Genomic DNA, 22,522 nt, shown 5'->3' on the forward strand with positions numbered 1-22,522 from the left:
CCTTATCCAACCTTTCAGTTCCATCACCCACACATGCGATGACATCACCTGGTTTCAATGATGTTTCTAGAGACAATATCTCTCTCATCATCACTCAATGCCTAGGTTTACCTCCACTGTATTCACATCCTACCATACCTTTGTCTGTACATTATACCTTGAAGCTATTTTACCCCCAGAAACCTGCTCCTTTTACTCTCTGTTCCGGACGTCCTAGACGACCAATTCTCAAAGCTTTTAGCCATACCCTTATCCTACTCCTCCTCTGTTCCTCTGGTGATGTAGAGGTGAATTCAGGCCCTGCAGTGCCTAGCTCCACTCCTATTCCCCAGGCGCTCTCTTTTGATGACTTCTGTTACCGTAATAGCCTTGGTTTCATGCATGTTAACAGTAGAAGCCTCCTCCCTAAGTTTGTTTTATTCACTGCGTTAGCACACTCTGCCAACCCGGATGTCCTAGCCGTGTCTGAACACTTCAGCGAGCAGGCCTTTCTAATCGACCTGGACCGGGTATCCTGGAAGGATATTAACCTCATCCCGTCAGTAGAGGATGCCTGTTTTTTTTTTAAATGCCTTCCTCACCATCTTAAATAAGCATGCTCCATTCAAGAAAAATAGAACCAGGAACAGACATAGCCCTTGGTTATCTCCAGACCTGACTGCCCTTAACCAACACAAAAACATCCTATGGCGTTCTGCATTAGCATCAGCCCCCGTGATATGCAATTTTTCAGGGAAGTTAGAAACCAATATACACAGGCAGTTAGAAAATCCAAGGCTAGCTTTTTCAAGCAGAAATTTGCTTCCTGCAACACAAACTCAAAAAAGTTCTGAGACACTGTAAAGTCCATGGAGAATAAGAGCACCTCCTCCCAGCTGCCCACTGCACTGAGGATAGGAAACTCTGTCACCACCGATAAATCCACTATAATTGAGAATTTCAATAAGCATTTTTCTACAGCTGGCCATGCTTTCCACCTGGCTACTCCTACCCCGGTCAACAGCACTGCACCCCCCACAGCAACTCACCCAAGCCTTCCCCATTTCTCCTTCTCCCAAATCCAGTCAGCTGATGTTCTGAAAGAGCTGCAAAATCTGGACCACTACAAATCAGCCGGCTAGACAATCTGGACCCTTTCTTTCTAAAATTATCTGCCGAAATGGTTGCAACCCCTATTACTAGCATGTTCAACCTCTCTTTCGTGTCGTCTGAGATTCCCAAAGATTGGAAAGCAGCTGCGGTCATCCCCCTCTTCAAAGGGGGGGACACTCTTGACCCAAACTGCTACAGACCTATATCTATCCTACCCTGCCTTTCTAAGGTCTTCGAAAGCCAAGTCAACAAACAGATTACCGACCATTTTGAATCCCACCGCACCTTCTCCGCTATGCAATCTGGTTTCAGACCTAGTCATGGGTGTACCTCAGCCATGCTCAAGGTCCTAAACAATATCTTAACCGCCATCGATAAGAAACAATACAGTGCAGCCGTATTTATTGACCTGGCCAAGGCTTTCGACTCTGTCAATCACCACATCCTCATCGGCAGACTCGATAGCCTTGGTTTCTCAAATGATTGCCTCACCTGGTTCACCAACTACTTCTCTGATAGAGTTCAGTGTGTCAAATCGGAGGGCCTATTGTCCGGGCTTCTGGCAGTCTCTATGGGGGTGCCACAGGGTTCAAGTCTTGGGCCGACTCTCTTCTCTGTATACATCAATGATGTCGCTCTTTCTGAGTCTCTGATCCACCTCTACGCAGACGACACCATTCTGTATACTTCTGGCCCTTCTTTGGACACTGCGTAAACAACCCTCCAGACGAGCTTCAATGCCATACAACTCTCCTTCCATGGCCTCCAATTGCTCTTGAATACAAGTAAAACTAAATGCATGCTCTTCAACCGATCGCTGTCTTCACCTGCCCGCCCGTCCAGCATCACTACTCTGGACGGTTCTGACTTAGAATATGTGGACAACTACCTAGGTGTCTGGTTAGACTGTAAACTCTCCTTCCAGACTCACATCAAACATCTCCAATCCAAAGTTAAATCTAGAATTGGCTTCCTATTTCGCAACAAAGCAACCTTCACTGATGCTGCCAAACATACGCTCGTAAAACTGACCATCCTACCGATCCTCGACTTCGGCGATGTCATCTATAAAATAGCCTCCAATACCCTTCTCAATAAATTGGATGTAGTCTATCACAGTGCCATCTGTTTTGTCACCAAAGCCCCATATACTACCCACCATTGCGACCTGTACGCTCTCGTTGGCTGGCCCTCGCTTCATACTCGTCGCCAACCCCACTGGCTCCAGGTCATATACAAGACCCTGCTAGGTAAAGTCCCCCCTTATCTCAGCTCTCTGGTCACCATAGCAGCACCCACCTGTAGCACGCGCTCCAGCAGGTATATCTCTCTGGTCACCCCCAAAGCCAATTTCCTCCTTTGGCTGCCTCTCCTTCCAGTTCTCTGCTGCCAATGACTGGAACAAACTACAAAAATCTCTGAAACTGGAAACACTTATCTCCCTCGCTAGCTTTAAGCACCAGCTGTCAGAGCAGCTCACAGATTACTGCACCTGTACATAGCCCATCTATAATTTAGCCCAAACAACTACCTCTTCCCCTACTGTATTTATTTATTTAGCTCCTTTGCACCCCATTATTTCTATTTCTACTTTGCACATTCTTCCACTGCAAATCTACCATTCCAGTGTTTTACTTGCTATATTGTATTTACTTCGCCACCATGGCCTTTTTTTGCCTTTACCTCCCTTATCTCACCTCATTTGCTCACATTGTATATAGACTTATTTTTCTACTGTATTATTGACTGTATGTTTGTTTTACTCCATGTGTAACTCTGTGTTGTTGTATGTGTCAAACTGCTTTGCTTTATCTTGGCCAGGTCGCAATTGTAAATGAGAGCTTGTTCTCGACTTGTCTACCTGGTTAAATAAAGGTGAAATAAATAAATATGCTGTCTCGTCGTTGTTGGTGATCAGGCCTACCTCCAGGATCCAGTTGCAGTGGGAGGTGTTTAGTCCCAGGGTCCTTAGCTTAGTGATGAGCTTTGAGGGCACTATGGTGATGAACACTGAGCTGTAGTCAATGAATAGCATTCTCACATAGGTGTTCCTTTTGTCCAAGTGTGAAAGGGCAGTGTGGAGTGCAATAGAGATTGCATCATCTGTGGATCTGTTAGGGCAGTATGCAAATTGGAGTGGGTCTAGGGTTTATGGGATAATGGTGTTGATGTGAGCCATGACCAGCCTTTCAAAGCACTTCATACAGGCAGGTTACCTTAGTGTTCTTGGGCACAGGGACTATGTTGGTCTGCTTGAATCATGTTGGTATTACAGACTCAGACAGGGAGAGGTAGAAAATGTCAGTGACGACACTTGCCAGTTGGTCAGCGCATGCTCGGAGTACACGTCCTGGTAATCCGTCTGGCCCTGCGGCCTTGTGGATGTTGGTTGCGGAGAGCGTGATCACACAGTCGTCCGGAACAGCTGGTGCTCTCCTGCATGTTTCAGTTTTACTTGCCTCGACCTGAGCATAGAAGTAATTTAGCTCGTCTGGTAGGCTTGTGTCACTGGGCAGCTCTTGGCTGTGCTTCACTTTGTAGTCTGTGATAGTTTTCAAACCCTGCCACATCCGACGGCGCTGGTGTAGTACAATTTGATCTTAGTCCTGTATTGATGCTTTGCCTGTTTGATGGTTCGTCTGAGTGCATAGCAGGATTTCTTATTAGCTTCTGGGTCATAGTCCCACTCCTTGAAAGCGGCAGCTCTACCCTTGCTCATGGTGGATGTTGCCTGTAATCCATGGCTTCTGGTTGGGGTATGTACGTACAGTCACTGTGGGGACGACGTCATCGATGCATTTATTGATGAAGCCAGTGACTGATGTGGTGTACTCCTCAATGCCATCGGAAGAATCCCGGAACATATTCCAGTCTATGCTAGCAAAACAGAGCTGTAGCTTAGCATCAGCTTCATCTGACCAATTTTTTATTGACTGAGTCACTGGTGCTTCCTGCTTTAATTTTTGCTTGTAAATAGGAATCAGGAGGATAGAATTATGGTCAGATTTGCCAAATGGAGGGCGAGGGAGAGCTTTGTACGCGTCTCTGTGTGTGGAGTATAGGTGGTCTAGATTTTTTCCCCCAACAGTTTTCACATTTAACATGCTAATAAAAATTAGGTAAAACGGATTAAGTTTCCTTGCATTAAAGTCCCCAGGCCACTAGGAGTGCTGCCTCTGGATGAGCGTTTTCCTTTTTGCTTATGGCGGGTAATACAGGTCATTGAGTGCGGTCTTAGTGCCAGCATTGGTCTGTGGTGGTAGGTAGACAGCTCTCTCTAGGTAGATAGTGTGGTCTACATCTTATCATGAGATACTCTACCTCAGGCGAGCAAAACCTCAAGACTTCCTATGGATATCGTGCACCAGCTGTTGTTTACAAATATACATAGATCACCATCCATTGTCTTACCAGAGTCTGCTGTTCTATCCTGCTGATGCAGTGTATAACCCGCCAGCTGTATGTTATTCATGTTGTCGTTCAGTGAAACATAAAATATTACAGTTTTTAATGTCCCGTTGGTAGGATACACGTGCTTTTTGCTTGTCCAATTTATTTCCCAGCGATTGTACGTTGGCCACTAGTACTGATGGCAAGGGCAGATTAGCCACTCTTCGGTGGATCCTCACAAGGCACCCCAATCTCTTTCTGCCATATATTTTCCGTCTCTTTCTCCAGCGAATGACGGAAATGAGGATCTGTTCGGGTGTCTGGAGTAAATCTCCATCGTCAGACTTATTAAAGAGAAATCCAAGGTGAGTAATCGCTGTTCTGATTTCCAGAAGCTCTTTTCAGTCATAAGAGACAGTTGCAGCAACATTATGTACAAAATAAGTTACAAAAAATGTGAAATAAATAACAAAATGGCACGGTTGGTTAAGAGCCCATGAAACGACGCCATATAACAGATTCTGCACTATTCTCACACTGGAAACTTAAATCTGTCTCACTTGTGGACCTTTCTGATCCCCAGCAACATTGCCACCCCCACAATTGAAATACTACATTTTTTTCCACCAACACTACTGCCCACCAAACGTCTGTGTTGCACCAAATGGCGCGCATCACAGACAACAGGGATCCCAAACTTCGACCTCTGTCACGTTCCTGACCTGTTTTCCCTTGTTTTTGTATTTATTTAGTATGGTCAGGGCGTGAGTTGGGTGGGTTGTCGATGTGTGATTTTTGTGTTGGGATTTTGTGTGTTCGGCCTGGTATGATTCTCAATCAGAGGCAGCTGTCAATCGTTGTCCCTGATTGAGAATCATACTTAGGCAGCCGGGGTTTCACGTGTGTTTTGTGGGTGTTTGTTCTTGTGTCAGTGTTTCGCCACACGGGACTGTCACGGTAGTTATTTTGTATCGCATATTGTTTTGTTATATTAAATCACTATGGAAACTAACCACTCTGCGTATTGGTCCGATCCTTCTCGCCACTCCTCGTCCGAGGAGGAGGAAGAAAATGACTATCGTTACAGAAACACCCACCACCAAAGGACCAAGCAGAGTGGAAAAGGGCATCGACAGCAGCAGAGACAGATACAGGAATGGACATGGGAAGACGTCTTGGACGGCAAAGGTTGCTACACATGGGAGGAGATCCTGGCTGGAAAGGATCGCCTCCCATGGGAACAGCTGGAGGCAACCGGAGAGAGAAACCGGCGTTATGAAGGTACGCGGCTAGCACGGAAGCCCGAGAGTCAGACCCAAAAATTTCTTGGGGGGGGCACACGCGGAGTGTGGCAAAGTCGGGTAGGAGACCTGAGCCAACTCCCCGTGCTTACCGTGGAGTGAGAGGGCGTCGTACTGGTCAGACACCGTGTTATGCGGTGGAGCGTACGGTGTCCCCAGTACGCGTGCTTAGCCCAGTGCGGGCTATTCCACCTCGCCGCACTGGTAGGGCTAGGTTGAGCATCGAGCCGGGTGTCATGAAGCCGGCCCAACGCATCTGGTCTCCAGTGCGTCTCCTCGGGCCGGCGTACATGGCACCAGCCTTACAAATGGTGTCCCCGGTTCGCCAGCATAGCCCAGTGCGGGCTATTCCACCTCGCTGCACTGGCAGGGCTACGGGGATCATTCAACCTGGTAAGGTTGGGCAGGCTCGGTGCTCAAGAGCGCGTGTACTCCTTCACGGTCCGGTATATCCAGTGCCACCTCCACGTACCAGTCCTCCGGTGGCAGCCCCCCGCACCAGGCTCTCTCCGTCTCCTCCCTACAGGTGTACCTGCCTGTCCAGCGCTGTCTGAACTGCCTGCCTGCCCAGCGCTGTCTGAACTGCCTGCCTGCCCAGCGCTGTCTGAACTGCCTGCCTGCCCAGCGCTGTCTGAACTGCCTGCCTGGTCAGCGCTGTCTGAGATGCCTGCCTGCCCAGAGCTGTCTGAATTGCCTGCCTGCCCAGCTTCATCTGAGCCGCCCGTCTGTCCCGAGCCGTCAGAGCTGCCCGTCTGTCCCGAGCCGTCAGAGCTGCCCGTCTGTCCCGAGCGGTCAGAGCTGTCCGTCTGTCCCGAGCCGCCAGAGCCGTCCGCCAGACAGGAGCAGCCAGAGCCGTCCGCCAGACAGGAGCAGCCAGAGCCGTCCGCCAGACAGGAGCAGCCATAGCCGTCCGCCAGTCATGACCAGCATGAGTCTGTCAGCCAGGACCTGCCAGAGCCAGCCAGCCAGGAGCTACCAGAGCCAGCCAGCCAGGAGCTGCCAGAGCCAGCCAGCCAGGAGCTGCCAGATCCGCCAGCCAGCCAGGAGCTGCCAGAGCCGCCAGCAAGCCAGGAGCTGCCAGAGCCGCCAGCCAGGAAGGAGCTGCCAGAGCCGCCAGCCAGCCAGGAGCTGCCAGAGCCGCCAGCCAGCCAGGAGCTGCCAGAGCCGCCAGCCAGCCAGGAGCTGCCAGAGCCGCCAGCCAGCCAGGAGCTGCCAGAGCCGCCAGCCAGCCAGGATCTGCCAGAGCCAGCCAGCCAGGATCTGCCAGAGCCGCCCGCCAGCCAGGATCTGCCAGAACCGCCCGCCAGCTAGGATCTGCCCCTCAGTCCGGTGCTACCCCTTGGTTCAGTGGGGTTGATATGGAGGGTGGTTGTGGTTAGGAGGCCACGGGTGCGATTAAGGAGGCGGGAAAAAACATTGTTTAAGTGCGGTCCACGTCCCGCGCCAGAGCCGCCACCGCGGACAGACGCCCACCCAGACCCTCCCCTAGAGCTTTAGGTGGTGCGCCCGGAGTTCGCACCTTAAGGGGAGGGTTCTATCACGTTCCTGACCTGTTTTCCCTTGTTTTTGTATTTATTTAGTATGGTCAGGGCGTGAGTTGGGTGGGTTGTCGATGTGTGATTTTTATGTTGGGATTTTGTGTGTTCGGCCTGGTATGATTCTCAATCAGAGGCAGCTGTCAATCGTTGTCCCTGATTGAGAATCATACTTAGGCAGCCGGGGTTTCACGTGTGTTTTGTGGGTGTTTGTTCTTGTGTCAGTGTTTCGCCACACGGGACTGTCACGGTAGTTATTTTGTTATTTTGTATCGCATATTGTTTTGTTATATTAAATCACTATGGAAACTAACCACTCTGCGTATTGGTCCGATCCTTCTCGCCTCTCCTCGTCCGAGGAGGAGGAAGAAAATGACTATCGTTACAACTTCCAACTTAACACTTAACCACACCCCAGTTATCACTCCTTTCAGCGGCGCTCTGCTCCGGAGAGCAAAGCAGGACCGGTGGCAAGACACTGCTTTCATCCCGAGTCTCGAAACGCCCTCTCCCTATGAGCAGTTGACACACAGAAAAATTCCCCTCAGGATACTTTGATTGAATTTACAGAACCCTACTCCTTCCATAAACAGATCATCCAAAAGTCATGGATCCATTTTCTCCAAGAATCGTACTCCCACTGGGCCAGAGTCATGCTGGGCATTTTCCTAATCATTGGGGTGAGATTTGGAAGCCTTCACCTCACCTGATGACGCAGGTTCTTTCTCCTCACTTTTGTCAGGTTCAATTTCAAGTTCACTATCCGTTGACTGCTGTGTTTTTAGGCGCGTAACATGACATTTTCTGTCCTGAACTTGACCCAAAGGAGAAAGTACTCTGCTTGTATTTTGCAGTTTGTGTTTGCACCTCGCACCCTTCTTTTTGCTTCTTCTCGCCATCCACCCTCTTCCTTGCCTGGGCCTCCAACATGAATTCCATCTTCTTGTGGGACTTCAGGAAACTCAGTATCTAGCCGCTGGTACTGCCATGCTCCCTTCCCTGATCCTATATTGTAGTACAGTGTAGCCCAGGCATTTTAACACTGTGATTTGCGGCCAGATAGAAAGCATGGAGAAAAGATACTGAACTATATACAGTACATTTTTTTATAATACCATCTTTGAGAACTAACAATCAAATAAAGACTAGACAGTCAGGGAGAATCGAAAATGAAAAACGGGTATGCATGACACATGCTCATTGAATTTGTTGTTTGAGTAGAGGAACACAGCATTAGCTATGGCAAAATGCATAGAATTACAGGAAATTAGCTTTAAAACCACAAAATTGTCTTTCAGCTCCAGGTGAAACTGTGTAGAATTGCTGGAAATTAGCTTCAAATCTGCAAAATGTTCTCTCAGCTCAATGGAAAAATGTGTATAATTGCAGATCATTAGCATTACAACAGCAATATGACTCTCCACTGCAATGTTACCTTTCTAGCTAATAGGCTATGTTAGAATTTACACTTCCTCTTCCAATTACTATGTGGGGAGGTCAAATAATGAAACTGTCTACCAAACCTATACATTTTAATCCCCTGGTTCGCTGGTTTGCCTGGACGGGGGTCCCTGTGGAAGAAAAGTGTGAAAACTCCTGATGTAGCCTAGAGTAGCCTAGGCTAAATGATTGTCTTGCATGATTTAAAAGCTACACACGCAGGCATTACACTGACTGATACTCACATCCTTAAAATTGACTTAATTACGTTTAAATGGCCTAAATTACACAATAACAAACAGAACATTCACACACATGATTTACATTAACATTTTAGTTAAGAAAGTAGTGAATTTGCGTTTATGCAGACACTGAAATGCTTTATTAGTTTGAATTAAATCATACATTGCATTCATGGGATTTACCATTTCACAAATGTTAAAACTCAAGCTACAAACTTGTCAGGGGATGTCGCTGTTGCATTATGGAATTCTCCTCTACTAAAGATATTCTATCTGTAAGATGACACTGACCCAGAGCAGCACCAAAATAAACACAGCATTGTTACATGGTCACTAATAGCCTAGCCCTATAGGTGGTGCTGTGTCATTTCTATTTTGATGAGCAGACATGCGATTTTAGTATCATCACCCCCCTCTTTCACACTCCACCTGCTTCCCTCCAGTCAACTCGCTTGTCCGTTTTTTCTACCACATAACAAAAGCCCAATGGACTGTCTCACAATGCCTGCATGGAAGACACATGGGGTATTAGGCTCTACCATCAGCTCCCACATTGCCTGTACACTCTAAAAAGAAAAGGTTCCTAGAGTATCTTTTAGGAGTTCTTCAAATTGAAACTATGGGGGAACCCCTATAAGTTCTTTGAATAACATTTTGAAGAGCCTTTTGGGGTACATTTTTTAACCACCCCCTCCCTCCCCTGTTGTTATTATTATTATCCATAATTTATAGGCCTATGGGATATTCATTGAAGAGGTGTCACGCCTGCTCCCGCCCTCTCTCCCTAGCGCTCAAAGGCGCCAGGCTCCCCAGCATTACGCACTCCTGCCACCATCATTACGCACACCTGCTTTCCCTTTTCCTTTACCTGGACTCAATCACCTGTGTCATTACCTCCCCTATACCTGTCTGTTCCCAAGCTCTGTTCACTGCTTCAGAGTTAATGTTCGTATGTCGTTATGTTTACCCAGTGCTGACGCTGTTCCTGTCCTGTTTAATGCCTGTGCTATATTAAATGTTGACTCCCTGTACCTGCTTCTCATCTCCAGCGTCGGTCCTTACAAGAGGTAAGGGAAGAGGATGCTAAATGTGATCTGCATAACATACCAATACCAATTGACATACCGTTGTATGCCTCCTCGTCTGTATACCTGCAGACACAGACACAAAAGTGAGCAGTTCAGTCATCTGCACCCAATACAGCTAGCCTTCAACATGTTCTTATAGCCTACATATTCTTACCTCTTTGTCGATTGATATCCATTGAATTGTGTCCATTTTCTGTTTTTAGAAAGATTTGCACAAATATGAAAAGATAGATGGTATCATCATAAAACAATATCAATTTAGATCATACAAGGGACAAACCTTACCTTAAATTGAGATCTTTATATTTTTCAGTTATTAAGGGTCTGAACCTGCTGTCCTTTCAAATCCAAATGCTTCTGTTGGGCAGTTAGGTTCCTGCAAGAACCCCCACCAACTAAGGCAGTTCCTCAAAGACCCCCACCTCTTATAGGGTTCTTAGAAGAACCTTTTGGGGGCAATTTTCAGTGCCAAGAACACTAAGGTTCTTCGAAGAACTTTGAGGATCTTAGAAGAACCCTTGTTGAACCCCTAATATTTAGAGTGTAGGGTGTGATGTTTATAGATTTCCACTACCAGTGTAAGCAGGTAGCCTATTGTGGCTTATTGGCTAGGGGAGAGCCTATTGGTTTACTGGACACCCCTGAGCATCAGACTGGTTCGGTATATCACTTTAGGCCTGTACTAATGTAATTATGTGGTGTGTCTTTTGGTCAATTATGTGTAGAGGCATCACGTAAGTACATGAGCCAGAGTAGTGGAGTGGTTAAGCTGCACAATTTGACTCAATTGTTCACTTTATGATAATAGCACCACATCTGGTACAGACGTTTTGAATGTTACATATGAATGATGTTGTATAAATGAGTTATGAAGGTTATTATGAATGATACTGCAACATTCACAAAGGAGTTTTTAATGGTTTCATAAAGGTGTTATGTATGCATTATGTGTACCCCCTTAAAGTGTTTACCAAAACACACATACTGGTACCAACACATACAGACTCAACATGTATTATAAACACTCACAGGCCAGTAGCGGTGCGTGGGTAAAATGACTGGGGAATCCAAGCCAGAAAAAAAGCCATATTACAACTTATGTGTTGTGATAATTGCGTTGTTTGCTCTACAACCTGTTAGTTCATATGCCTTGTCATCGTGGTATATGGGCCTAAGGCTGAGACAATAAGAAGACACAGTGGCACAATAAATTCAACCACACCTTTGTTTCATCACAAAACCGGAGAGCAACCTCTGTCCAGTGATGTCCACAAAGCATATTGCATGTAACAAACAGCATGGTCAAGCAAGTTAATGTTACCAACATTTTTGGACTACTAAACAACTATTTATTAACCATGGAGAGTTAAGAAAACAAATAAAACAGGAGCTGCCTCCACTAATCCAGCACCATTTCAACATATATTTTTTTACATAAGCAAATCATCTATGCTTAGTTTATTACAGTGACAACTAAAAGATACCAAAAACCATTTAGTCCAGTCAACATAAGCTAAATACGATGTTGCTGTCCATGGATTTGATTTCTGTGTGTGTGCGTGTGTGAGCATGCATGCGTGCGTGCATTCGTGCAAGTAGAAAAAACATGTTGACTCACCCGATTTGTAGAGAAGCGTCAAAGCCATCCTCCTCTCTTTCATGTTGACGAAACGGTCTATGACTCTGTCAAACAGTGCACGCTTTTAGTTTTTGTTGTCCTGGGCTACCTGGCTAAAATGCTTGCTAACTTCCTTTCATGGGCAACGATGAGCCAACTAGTTAACATTAGCCTACTACATCTAGCTACATATTGAACTTCATCCCTCTCAGGTCAGGGGCACAATGTATGAATTTATGTTTGGATCAGAACCGCCATAATAATCATTGGCAGGTATGAAGAATTAAGTAAAACCACAAGTCCAAATCCCTATTTCCATCCATATCCATGGCTAATTTAGTAAAGGGACAATTCTAGCTACCTAGCTAGCCACCAGGGGACAACAACACAACGAGATGTAACAATTCAAGTTTTTTCTGTCAATGATGTTTTGCTTTTGATGTGATTGGTATGAAGCCAAATCGAAACTGGCTTCCCTTGACACTTTCTTTTGGTTCGCTAGGACCATTCACAGTTGAGCGCACTCAGTTTAGCTCAACGCAGATTGGCTATTATTTTATAATTTTTTATCAAGGGAGGCCAAATGCTCGCTGGCTTCCTTTGCAACCAATTCTATGTGCGGCAACAATGTCATACTGTTTTTAACCAAATTAGATATAATTAGACAGCATTAGATATATGGGCTACACATGCAAAGACAGAGGGGCAGTGTTTCGCTCGCTCGGATGCTTTCACTGGTGAGCCTGTTGCAAATTTAAGGAAAATTGAGTTCAAACCTGTGCCTCTTCTTACCTTGCTGGACTATGCTGGTTTAAATTCTGGGTCTGATGGGAAAGATCTGGTGGATGTGACCCTGCAACTGGAAGGCTGCTGGTATCTAATCTTAGATGCTATTTCTTGCCGTTGAAGCGCAGTTGGTAGAGCATGGTGCTTTTAACGCCAGGGTTGTGGGTTCAATTCCCACTGGGCACTAATATAAAAAAAATATGAAAATGTATGCACTCACTACTGTAGGTTGCTCTGGATAAGAGTGTCTGCTAAAATGTAAAATGTTGTTCCCTTGAGCAAGGCACAACCACAAAACGGTTCCAAGGTGTAATCTTCTTTATCTTGGAGGAACTAACGCAAGTCTTCAGGTATCACACAGGGTTACTCAACACCAAACTACCTCTGTTACACTTCACCCCCATTCGACTTCCCCTTCCTAGCAGAGACCCATCCTGGCACAGACTGGATTCTAACCCTGGTCTCCTGTGCACCACAATGTCTCAAGGAAGGTTACTCATCATGATACACAGCCTGTTGTGTGTTTGGTGTGTCAGGGGTTGAATAATGTGACATCAAAAATACAAGTTTCAGTTGTACAATTAAACTTTTATTTTAGAAAATCTCTCTCCACTAAAGGTGCTATGAATGCCTATCTATAATCGAGTATAGTGTTACCTGAGAACGTGTGTTTGTTTGTATGTGTGTGTGTCAGTGTGGTCATCGCAGGGACCAACAGGCGGAATTCCATCAAGACCGCCACAGAGGCAGCCGATAGAGCCTCTATGTGGCTGTGGATCAAGAGAAATGATCAGTGAGTGACAGTGCTACTTGGACACATGTCGGGGCTTGATGGGTGTCTGATGTCTGATGTTGAAAGACCCGAAACACCCAATGACCCCACATTATATCACTGATGATGTGTCCATGTGCATCGCAAGATGTATTTTTCAAAACCCTTTAGTATGACATACGCGAACAAGTAAGAAACCGTGTCAAACTTTAGTGTGTGTGTACACATCTGTTGTCACGTGCGTGTGTGATATAGTATGAGATTGTGATAAATCTAATGATTCTACACTAGACACAGTAGATGTTTTCCTTCTTGCTCAACACACCCTTACAGGATTGGGCCTTTAAGAAGTGGCAGACACTTTTTTCTCACCTATGATGTTTATAAATATTCATATGTGGCAGTATTACAGTCTCAGAGAGAGTTAGAGCAGAGAGACTCTACAGACACTGAACATTGAGATGCGCATCAGTCAGCTGGGTAAGACAGAGAAGGCGTGTAGCTTCTTTTTAAAATGATCAATGGGGCTGTCATGGATTGTTCTTGCATCTACAGCACTGTGTATGAATTTGAAAGCTTCCTCAGCCCCATCCCCATACATCAAAAGAGTGGCTTGCTTCTGAAGCTAAACAGGCTTGGTGCTACTTGCTCCCTGGATGGGGACCAGGGGCCTCTTTTATAAAATGTTTGTGTGCACAGATTTGACTTTAAATTGTGGGTATGTTGAAATCCACAGCAAAAAAAAAAGTGAAACATTTGGTTGTTGAGCCAATTAACATTTTTGATAGAATCGAATGAGCCATGAAAAAGACAGAAATAAATGTGGACCAACAACAAACATGACCCACAATCACAATATCAGATTACAGGTAATCATTTCAATCGGATAGATGAGTCTGTTTTACTGTTAAGTGAGACGATCAGGAAGATCATACTTTCTTGTGTTGATGACTTTTAGTTTAAAAAAGAGGTGTCACAACTAGGTCCATTTTGGAACAGAATGAGAAATGTTTTGATATAAATTTCACTTTCAGTATATCTTATAGATATACGTGCGTGTGTGTACATTTCAGTGTGTTCTTGTGAGTGTGTCTCTAAGGCTGCGTTTACACAGGCAGCCCCATTCTGATATTCTTTTCCACTAATTGGTTCTCTATTTTATCTGATTGGTTAAAAGACCAGAATTGGGCTGCGTGTGTAAACGCAGCCTATGTATGAGTCTTCCTGTATGATGTGCATGAGTTTGTTTGTGTTTGTAATTGGTGGTTAGTGGTGGTATGTGCATCAAATTGTGGAAGTAATACATAAAAACATAGATTTTGGTATGTTATTACATGATCGGTTTAAGTTATTACATTATTCCTCCAAAAAGTTGTGACTCACCTGATAACCTTTTAACCACTGGATAACATATTAACTTATTACATTAAGCAGAGAAAGTTATTACATTAACTATGTTATTATATTAACCATTGTTACAAGCCCTTAGCTGTGGTATATTTTAGCAATAAGGCCCGAGGGGGTGTGGTATTTAAGTGATAATGCCTGAGAAGCCGGTGTTGGAGGATATATTGGCACGGGTGTTGTTAGGGTCGAGACGACAAAGTCGTTCGTTCTAAATGTTCCATTGCCATTCTGGCTGGCAACGTTCTTATCCCTTGCTTGCTAGCTAGCCAACTACAGGCTAATTTACAGTCATGTCAAAAAGTGCAGCCAGAATAACAGCAAAGTAGCTGCATTTGCATTTGTTTAAGCTGTTTTCTAGTGATATTTATTTGGATACATCCATCACTATAAACTGATGAGGCGCGATTTCGTCTGGCATAGAAAATGTGCTCACTTGTCAGGACACTGTTGTTCAGAGGAGCTAGCCAACAACACAGCTACAGTAACACAATCACCTCAAACGGAAGCTGGACAGACTGCAAATTAGCTGCGTTTCGTTGTAGCTTTTTTCAACTGCAATTTTTTGGTATATATCCATAAAAATTATGACAGCTGATTCATAATTTCGGATGAGAAACGCTGCCTGCCTGTCTGCTCATCCCGACTCTCGACGCATTCATTATGATGGGACAGCAGATCGAATTTGAATATTGAAACAATGTTGCAAATGTCGGAGTGACAGAAAGCAAGGTTTATACAAATCGCCGCTAATGAAAACGAAATGTTAGTCAAAAAAAATGTGAGATAATGTCTAGATGCTTTTTATAGTGGAGATCAAGTTTATAATCCCCCTCCCCTCCCCTGTAACTATTCCCCAGGTCGTTGTTGTAAATGAGAATGTGTTCTCAGTCAATTTACCTGGTAAAATAACATTTAAAAAAAATAAGTTGCTGGGCTGACGAGATAATGGATTGCGCAGTGAGATGGAACAGAGTAAATAGGCATTTTAACGTCATAGCCGGTGGCAATTTGTGGAATAGAAACCGCTGGAATGCGGTTTTAACCAATCAGCATTCAGGATTAGACCCACCCATTGTTTAAATGGCCAAAATACCAGGCTAACAGCTGTTCTTACACACGACGCAAGTGCCTGGATACAGCCCTTAGCTGTGGTATATTGTCCATATATCACAAACCCCAGAGGTGCCTTATTGCTATTATAAACTGGCTATCAACGTAATTAGTGCAGTAAAAATAAATGTTTTGTCATACTGTGGTATACGGTCTGTTAACCAAGGCTGTCAGCCAATCAGCATTCAGGGCTTGAACCTCCCAGTTTATAATGGCCATTATACCACACCCCCTTGGGCCTTGTTGCTTAATTATAGTTTAGAGACCCTTGTGTACATCTCCCAACGTTTTTGTAACATACCTGCTATTGGTTGATATATGAATGCACCAATTTGTAAGTCGCTCTGGATAAGAGCGTCTGCTAAATGACTTAAATGTAATGTAAATGATATACAGAATTGGTTGTACAGCGTACACTTAAATACAGGGTATCAGGTTAGGGCTTTTGATGCTGTGCTCATCTCTTTTGATATTCTGTCTGTTGCTGTGTATTGCTTCACTGACCCAATCAATCAAACCATATGTATTTATAAAGCCCTTTATACATCAGCAGATGTCACAAAGTGCTTACACATAAACCCAGCCTAAAACCCCAAACAGCAAGCAATGCAGATGTAGAAGCACAGTGGCTAGGAAAAACTCCCTATAAAGGCAGAAGCCGAGGAAGAAACCTAGAGAAGAACCAGGCTCTGAGGGGTGGCCAGTCCTCTTCTGGCTGTGCCGGGTGGAGATTATAAGAGTACATGGCCATTGAGGCCAGATTGTTCTTCAAGATACTAATTAGGCTATCTTGAATTAAGATTTTGGAGGTCTCTTAGGGAGCAGTAAGTACACCTTGACCTGATGTTGCCTTAAACCAATATTCACCACCAAATGTCCATAGCATAGCGAACTGTGGCATAGCCTTTACTTTGTTGAAATAGCAGGACATTATGTTCAACTGCAAGTAGAAAAACTAGTGTATCATACAGTACTTTTGTTCATGAAACGGGTTGATTGTAAAAGATGTGTGCCAGCCACAGTTCTTGTCTGATTGAAGCACAGCTTTAGAAATGTTCCACAAAAATTGTAAACAATTCTAACTCAATGGCTCCTTGCATTGCAAAGAAGCTTTATTAGCCATTAATTTAAACTCGTCACTGAAGAGCACTTTTTGCCAGTCCTGTCTGGTCCAGCGACGGTGGGTTTGTGCCCATAGGTGACGTTGTTGCCGGTGAGGACCTGCCTTACAACAGGCCTACAAGCCCTCAGTCCAGTCTCTCTCAGCCTATTGCGGACAGTCTGAGCACTGATGGTGGGATTGTGTGTTCCTGGTGTAACTCGGGCAGTTGTTGTTGCCATCCTGTACCGGTCCCGCAGGTGTGATGTTTGGATGTACCTATTCTGTGCAAGTGTTGTTACAGGTGGTCCGCCACTGCGAGGACGATCAGCTGTCCGTTCTGTCTCCCTATAGCGCTGTCTTAGGCGTCTCACAGTACAGACATTGCAATTTATTGCCCTGGCCACATCTGCAGTCCTCATGCCTCCTTGCAGCATGCCTAAGGCACGTTCACGCAGATGAGCAGGGACCCTGGGCATCTTTCTTTTGGTGTTTTTCAGAGTCAGTAGAAAGGTCTCTTTAGTGTCCTAAGTTTTCATAACTGTGACCTTAATTGCGTACCTTCTGTAAACCGTTAGTGTCTTAACGACCGTTCCACAGGTGCATGTTCATTAATTGTTTATGATTAATTGAACAAGCATGGGAAACAGTGTTTAAACCCTTTACAATGAAGATCTGTGAAGTTATTTGGACTTTTACTAATTATTTTTGAAAGACAGGGTCCTGAAAAAGGGACGTTTCTTTTTTTGTTGAGTTTAGTTTGAGAAACAGACGCCTCACAAGTCCTCAACTGGCAGCTTCATTAAATAGTACCCGCAAAACAACAGTCTCAACGTCAACAGTGAAGAGGCGACTCCGGGATGCTGACCTTCTAGGCAGAGTTCCTCTGTCCAGTGTCTGTGTTCTTTTGCCCATCTTAATCTTTTTTTTTTTAATTGGCCAGCCTGAGATATGGCTTTTTCTTTGCAACTCTGCCTAGAAGGCCAGCATTCTGGAGTTGCCTCTTCACTGTTGACGTTGAGACTGTTTTTTTGCGGGTCAATTTGCCTTTTAAAATTATAAACTTGGATTAGCTATCATTACATGCCATTGGAACACAGGAGTGATGGTTGCTGATAATGGGCCTCTGTACACCTGTGTAGATATTCCATTAAAAAATCAGCCATTTCCAGCTAGAATAGTAATTTACAATATTAACAATGTCTACACTTGTAACGGCAGTCCAAGTCGTCCTCCTCATCAGAGGAGAGGCGAGAAGGATCGGAGGACCAATGTGCAGCGTGGTAAGTTTCCATAATTTAATGACATGAAAACTAGACAAGAATACAAAACAACAAACGTACTAACCGTCAAAGTCCCGTGTGGCACAAACACTGACACAGGAGACAACCACCCACAAAATCCCAACACAAAACAAGCCACCTATATATGATTCTCAATCAGGGACAACGATTGACAGCTCTGCCTTGCTAGTGCCTCATAATGCCGCCTCTCTGCTTTTGCTGCCTCCACCTCCGCTTTGTGGCGGCGACACTCCTCTGGCTCTGCCCAGGGCGGGCCAGTCCATAGCATCAATGCCTTCCTCTTGCAGGAACTGCTGACACACTCCAGCCACATGAGGTCTAGCATTGTCTTGCATTAGGAGGAACCCAGGGCCAAAGGCACCAGCATATGGTCTCACAAGGGCTCTGAGGATCTCATCTCGGTACCTAATGGCAGTCAGGCTACCTCTGGCGAGCACATGGAGGGCTGTACGGCCCCCCAAAGAAATGCCACCCCACACCATGACTGACCCACCGCCAAACCGGTCATGCTGGAGGATGTTGCAGGCAGCAGAACATTCTCCACGGCGTCTCCAGACTCTGTCACGTCTGTCACATGTGCTCAGTATCAACCTGCTTTCATCTGTGAAGAGCCAGTGGCGAATTTGCCAATCTTGGTGTTCTCTGGCAAATGCCAAACGTCCTGCACGGTGTTGGGCTGTAAACACAACCCCCACCTGTGGACGTCGGGCCCTCATACCACCCTCATGGAGTCTGTTTCTGACCGTTTGAGCAGACACATGCACATTTGTGGCCTGCTGGAGGTCATTTTGCAGGGCTCTGGCAGTGCTCTTCCTTGCACAAAGGCGGAGGTAGCGGTCCTGCTGCTGGGTTGTTGCTCTCTTACGGCCGACAGACACAGCAAACCTTCTTGCCACAGCTCGCATTGATGTGCCATCCTGGATGAGCTGCACTACCTGAGCCACTTGTGTGGGTTGTAGACTCCGTCTCATGCTACCACTAGAGTGAAAGCACCGCCAGCATTCAAAAGTGACTAAAACATCAGCGAGGAAGCAAGGAATCTGTGGTCACCACCTGCAGAACCACTCCTTTATTGGGGGTGTCTTGCTAATTGCCTATAATTTCCACCTTTTGTCTATTCCATTTGCACAACAGCATGTGAAATTTATTGTCAATCAGTGTTGCTTCCTAAGTGGACAGTTTGATTTCACAGAAGTGTGATTGACTTGGAGTTACATTGTGTTGTTTAAGTGTTCCCTTTATTTTTTTGAGCAGTGTATATATTTACAGTGCCTTATGAAAGTATTCAGACCCATTGACCTTTTACACATTTTGATACGTTACAGCCTTATTCTAAAAAAAAATTCTCTCATCAATCTACACACAATACCCCATAATGACAAAGCAAAAACAGTTTTTTCGAAAAGTTTTCAGAGGTATAAAAATACATACTGAAATATCACATTTACATAATTATTCAGACCCTTTACTCAGTACTTTGAAGCACTGCCTCGAGTCCTCTTGTGTATGACGCTACAAGCTTGGCACACCTGTATTTGGGGAGTTTCTCCCATTCTTCTCTGCAGATCCTCTCAAGTCCTGTCAAGTGGATGGGGAGCGTCAGGTCTCTCCAGAGATTTTGGATTGGGTTCAAGTCCGGGTTCTGGCTGTGCCACTCAAGTACATTCAGAGACTTCAAATCAAATCAAATTTTATTCGTCACATGCGCTGAATACAACAGGTACAGTGAATACAACCGAATACAACGTTACAGTGAAATGCTTACTTACAAGCCCATAACCGACAGTGCAGTTTCAAAAAATACGGATAAGAATAAGAGATAAAAGTAACAAGTAATTAAAGAGCAGCAGTAAAAAAATAACAATATATACAGCGGGGTGCGGGTACAGAGTCAATATGTGGAGGCACCGGTTAGTTGAGGTAGTATGTACATGTAGGTAGAGTTAATTGTCCTGAAGCCACCCCTGCATTGTCTTGACTGTGTGCTTATGGCCGTTGTCCTGTTGGAAGGTGAACCTTAACTCCAGTCTGAGGTCCTGAGCGCTCTGGAGCAGGTTTTCATCAAGGATCTCTCGGTACTTTGCTCCGTTCATCTTTCCCTCGATCCTGACTGGTCTCCCAGTCCCTGCCGCTGAAAAACATTCCCACAGCATGATGCTGCCACCACTATGCTTCACCGAAGATATGGTGCCAGGTTTTCTCCAGACCTGAAAGCTTGGCATTCAGGCCAAAGAGTTCAATCTTGGTTTCATCAGACCAGAGAATGTTGTTTCTCATGGTCTGAGAGTCTTTTGGTGCCTTTTGGCAAACTCCAAGTGGGCTGTCTTGTGCCTTTTACTGAGGAGTGGCTTCCATCTGGCCACTCTACCATAAAGGCCTGATTGGTGGAGTGCTGCAGAGATGGTTGTCCTTCTGGAAGATTCTCCCATATCCATAGAGGTACTCTGGAGCTCTGTCAGAGTGACCATCAAATCAAATTTTATTTGTCACATACACATGGCTAGCAGATGTTAATGCAAGTGTAGCGAAATGCTTGTGCTTCTAGTTCCGACCATGCAGTAATATCTAACAAGTAATCTAACCTAACAATTCCACAACTACTACCTTATACACACAAGTGTAAAGGAATGAATAAGAATATGTACATACAAATATATGAATGAGTGATGGCCGAACGGCATAGGCAAGATGCAGTAGATGGTATAGAGTACAGTATATACATATGAGTAATGTAGGGTATGTAAACATTATATAAAGTGGCTAGTGATACATTTATTACATACATTTTTCCATTATTAAAGTGGCTAGAGTTGAGTCAGTATATTGGCAGCAGCCACTCAATGTTAGTGAAGGCTGTTTAACAGTCTGATGGCCTTGAGATAGAAGCTTTTTTTCAGTCTCTCGGTCCCCGCTTTGATGCACCTGTACTGACCTCACCTTCTGGATGATAGCGGGGTGAACAGGCAGTGGCTCGGGTGGTTGTTATCCTTGATGATCTTTTTGACCTTCCTGTGACATCGGGTGGTGTAGGTGTCCTGGAGGGCAGGTAGTTTACAACGCATCACCGGGGGCAGTCGGGTTCCTGGTCACGATCGGGTTCTTGGTCACGAATTCTCAGTTTATCCAGCTTTAGGAAGAGTCTTGGTAGTTCCAAACTTCTTCCATTTAAGAATGATGGAGGCCACTGTGTTATTGGGGACCTTCAATGATGCAGATCTTTGCCTCGACACAATCCTGTCTCGGAGAGCTACGGACAATTCCTTCGACCTCGTGGCTTGTTTTTTGCTCTGACATGCACTGTCAACTGTGGGACCTTATATAGACTGGTGTATGCCTTTCCAAATCACGTCCAATCAATTGAATTTACCACAGGTGGATTCTAATCAAGTTGTAGAAACATCTCAATGATGATCAATGGAAACAGGATGCACCAGAGCTCAATTTTGAGTCTCATAGCAAAGGGTCTAAATACTTATGTAAATAAGGTGTTTATGTTAATACATTTCCCAAAAATTTCAAAAAACAGTTTTTGCATTGTCATTATGGGGTATTGCGTGTAGATTGCTAAAGGAATTGTTTTACTTAATCCATTTTAGAATAAGGCTGTAACGTAACAAAACATGGAAAAAGTCAAGGGGTCTGAATACTTTCCGAAGGCACTGTATATACAGTATGTATGTACAGACAGTATGGACAGTATATGAATATAAAAGGTGCGGACAGCTGTAGTTATAACGGACGAGCCTTGCCTAGAATACACTATTTACATATGAAGTGGGTAAAACAGTATGTAAACATTATTAAAGTGACCAGTGTTCCTATACTATATACTGTACATAGGGCAGCAGTCTCTAAGGTGAAGGGTAGAGTACCAGGTGGTAGCCGGCTAGTAACAGTGACTAAGGTTCATGGCAGGGTAGTCAAAATCACCTCCGCTGTACATACATTCCCATTAATATTGTTTTTCTACAATTTGGCCTACACGACTGCTATTATTTCCGTCTGACCCTCGTTGTATTATACTGTGTGTAACTGCAAAATCTTTTGGTTTTCCGGAGATCCAGGCCAAGAATTATAGGCCATAACTTTTTTATACTTTTTTATACTTTATACTTTTTGTATATTAAAGGTTTGTAAAAAAAACAGCACTGCCCCTTTAAAGGAATTGCTGTCCCAAAAATAGAAACATACACTACTCGCCTCAAGTATAGTGGCAGTGTAGTGGAGTCTGGCTACTTCCATTTTGTGATGCTTTGGCTCTCCCCTTTCTGGAGACTTGGAGGCAAATATCACAGGCTAATTCTCAGACACACAAGTTAATCACTTTGGTTAGTGTGA

The sequence above is a fragment of the Salvelinus fontinalis genome, chromosome 35, assembly GCF_029448725.1.
Source record: "Salvelinus fontinalis isolate EN_2023a chromosome 35, ASM2944872v1, whole genome shotgun sequence".
Taxonomy (NCBI): Eukaryota; Metazoa; Chordata; class Actinopteri; order Salmoniformes; family Salmonidae; genus Salvelinus; species Salvelinus fontinalis.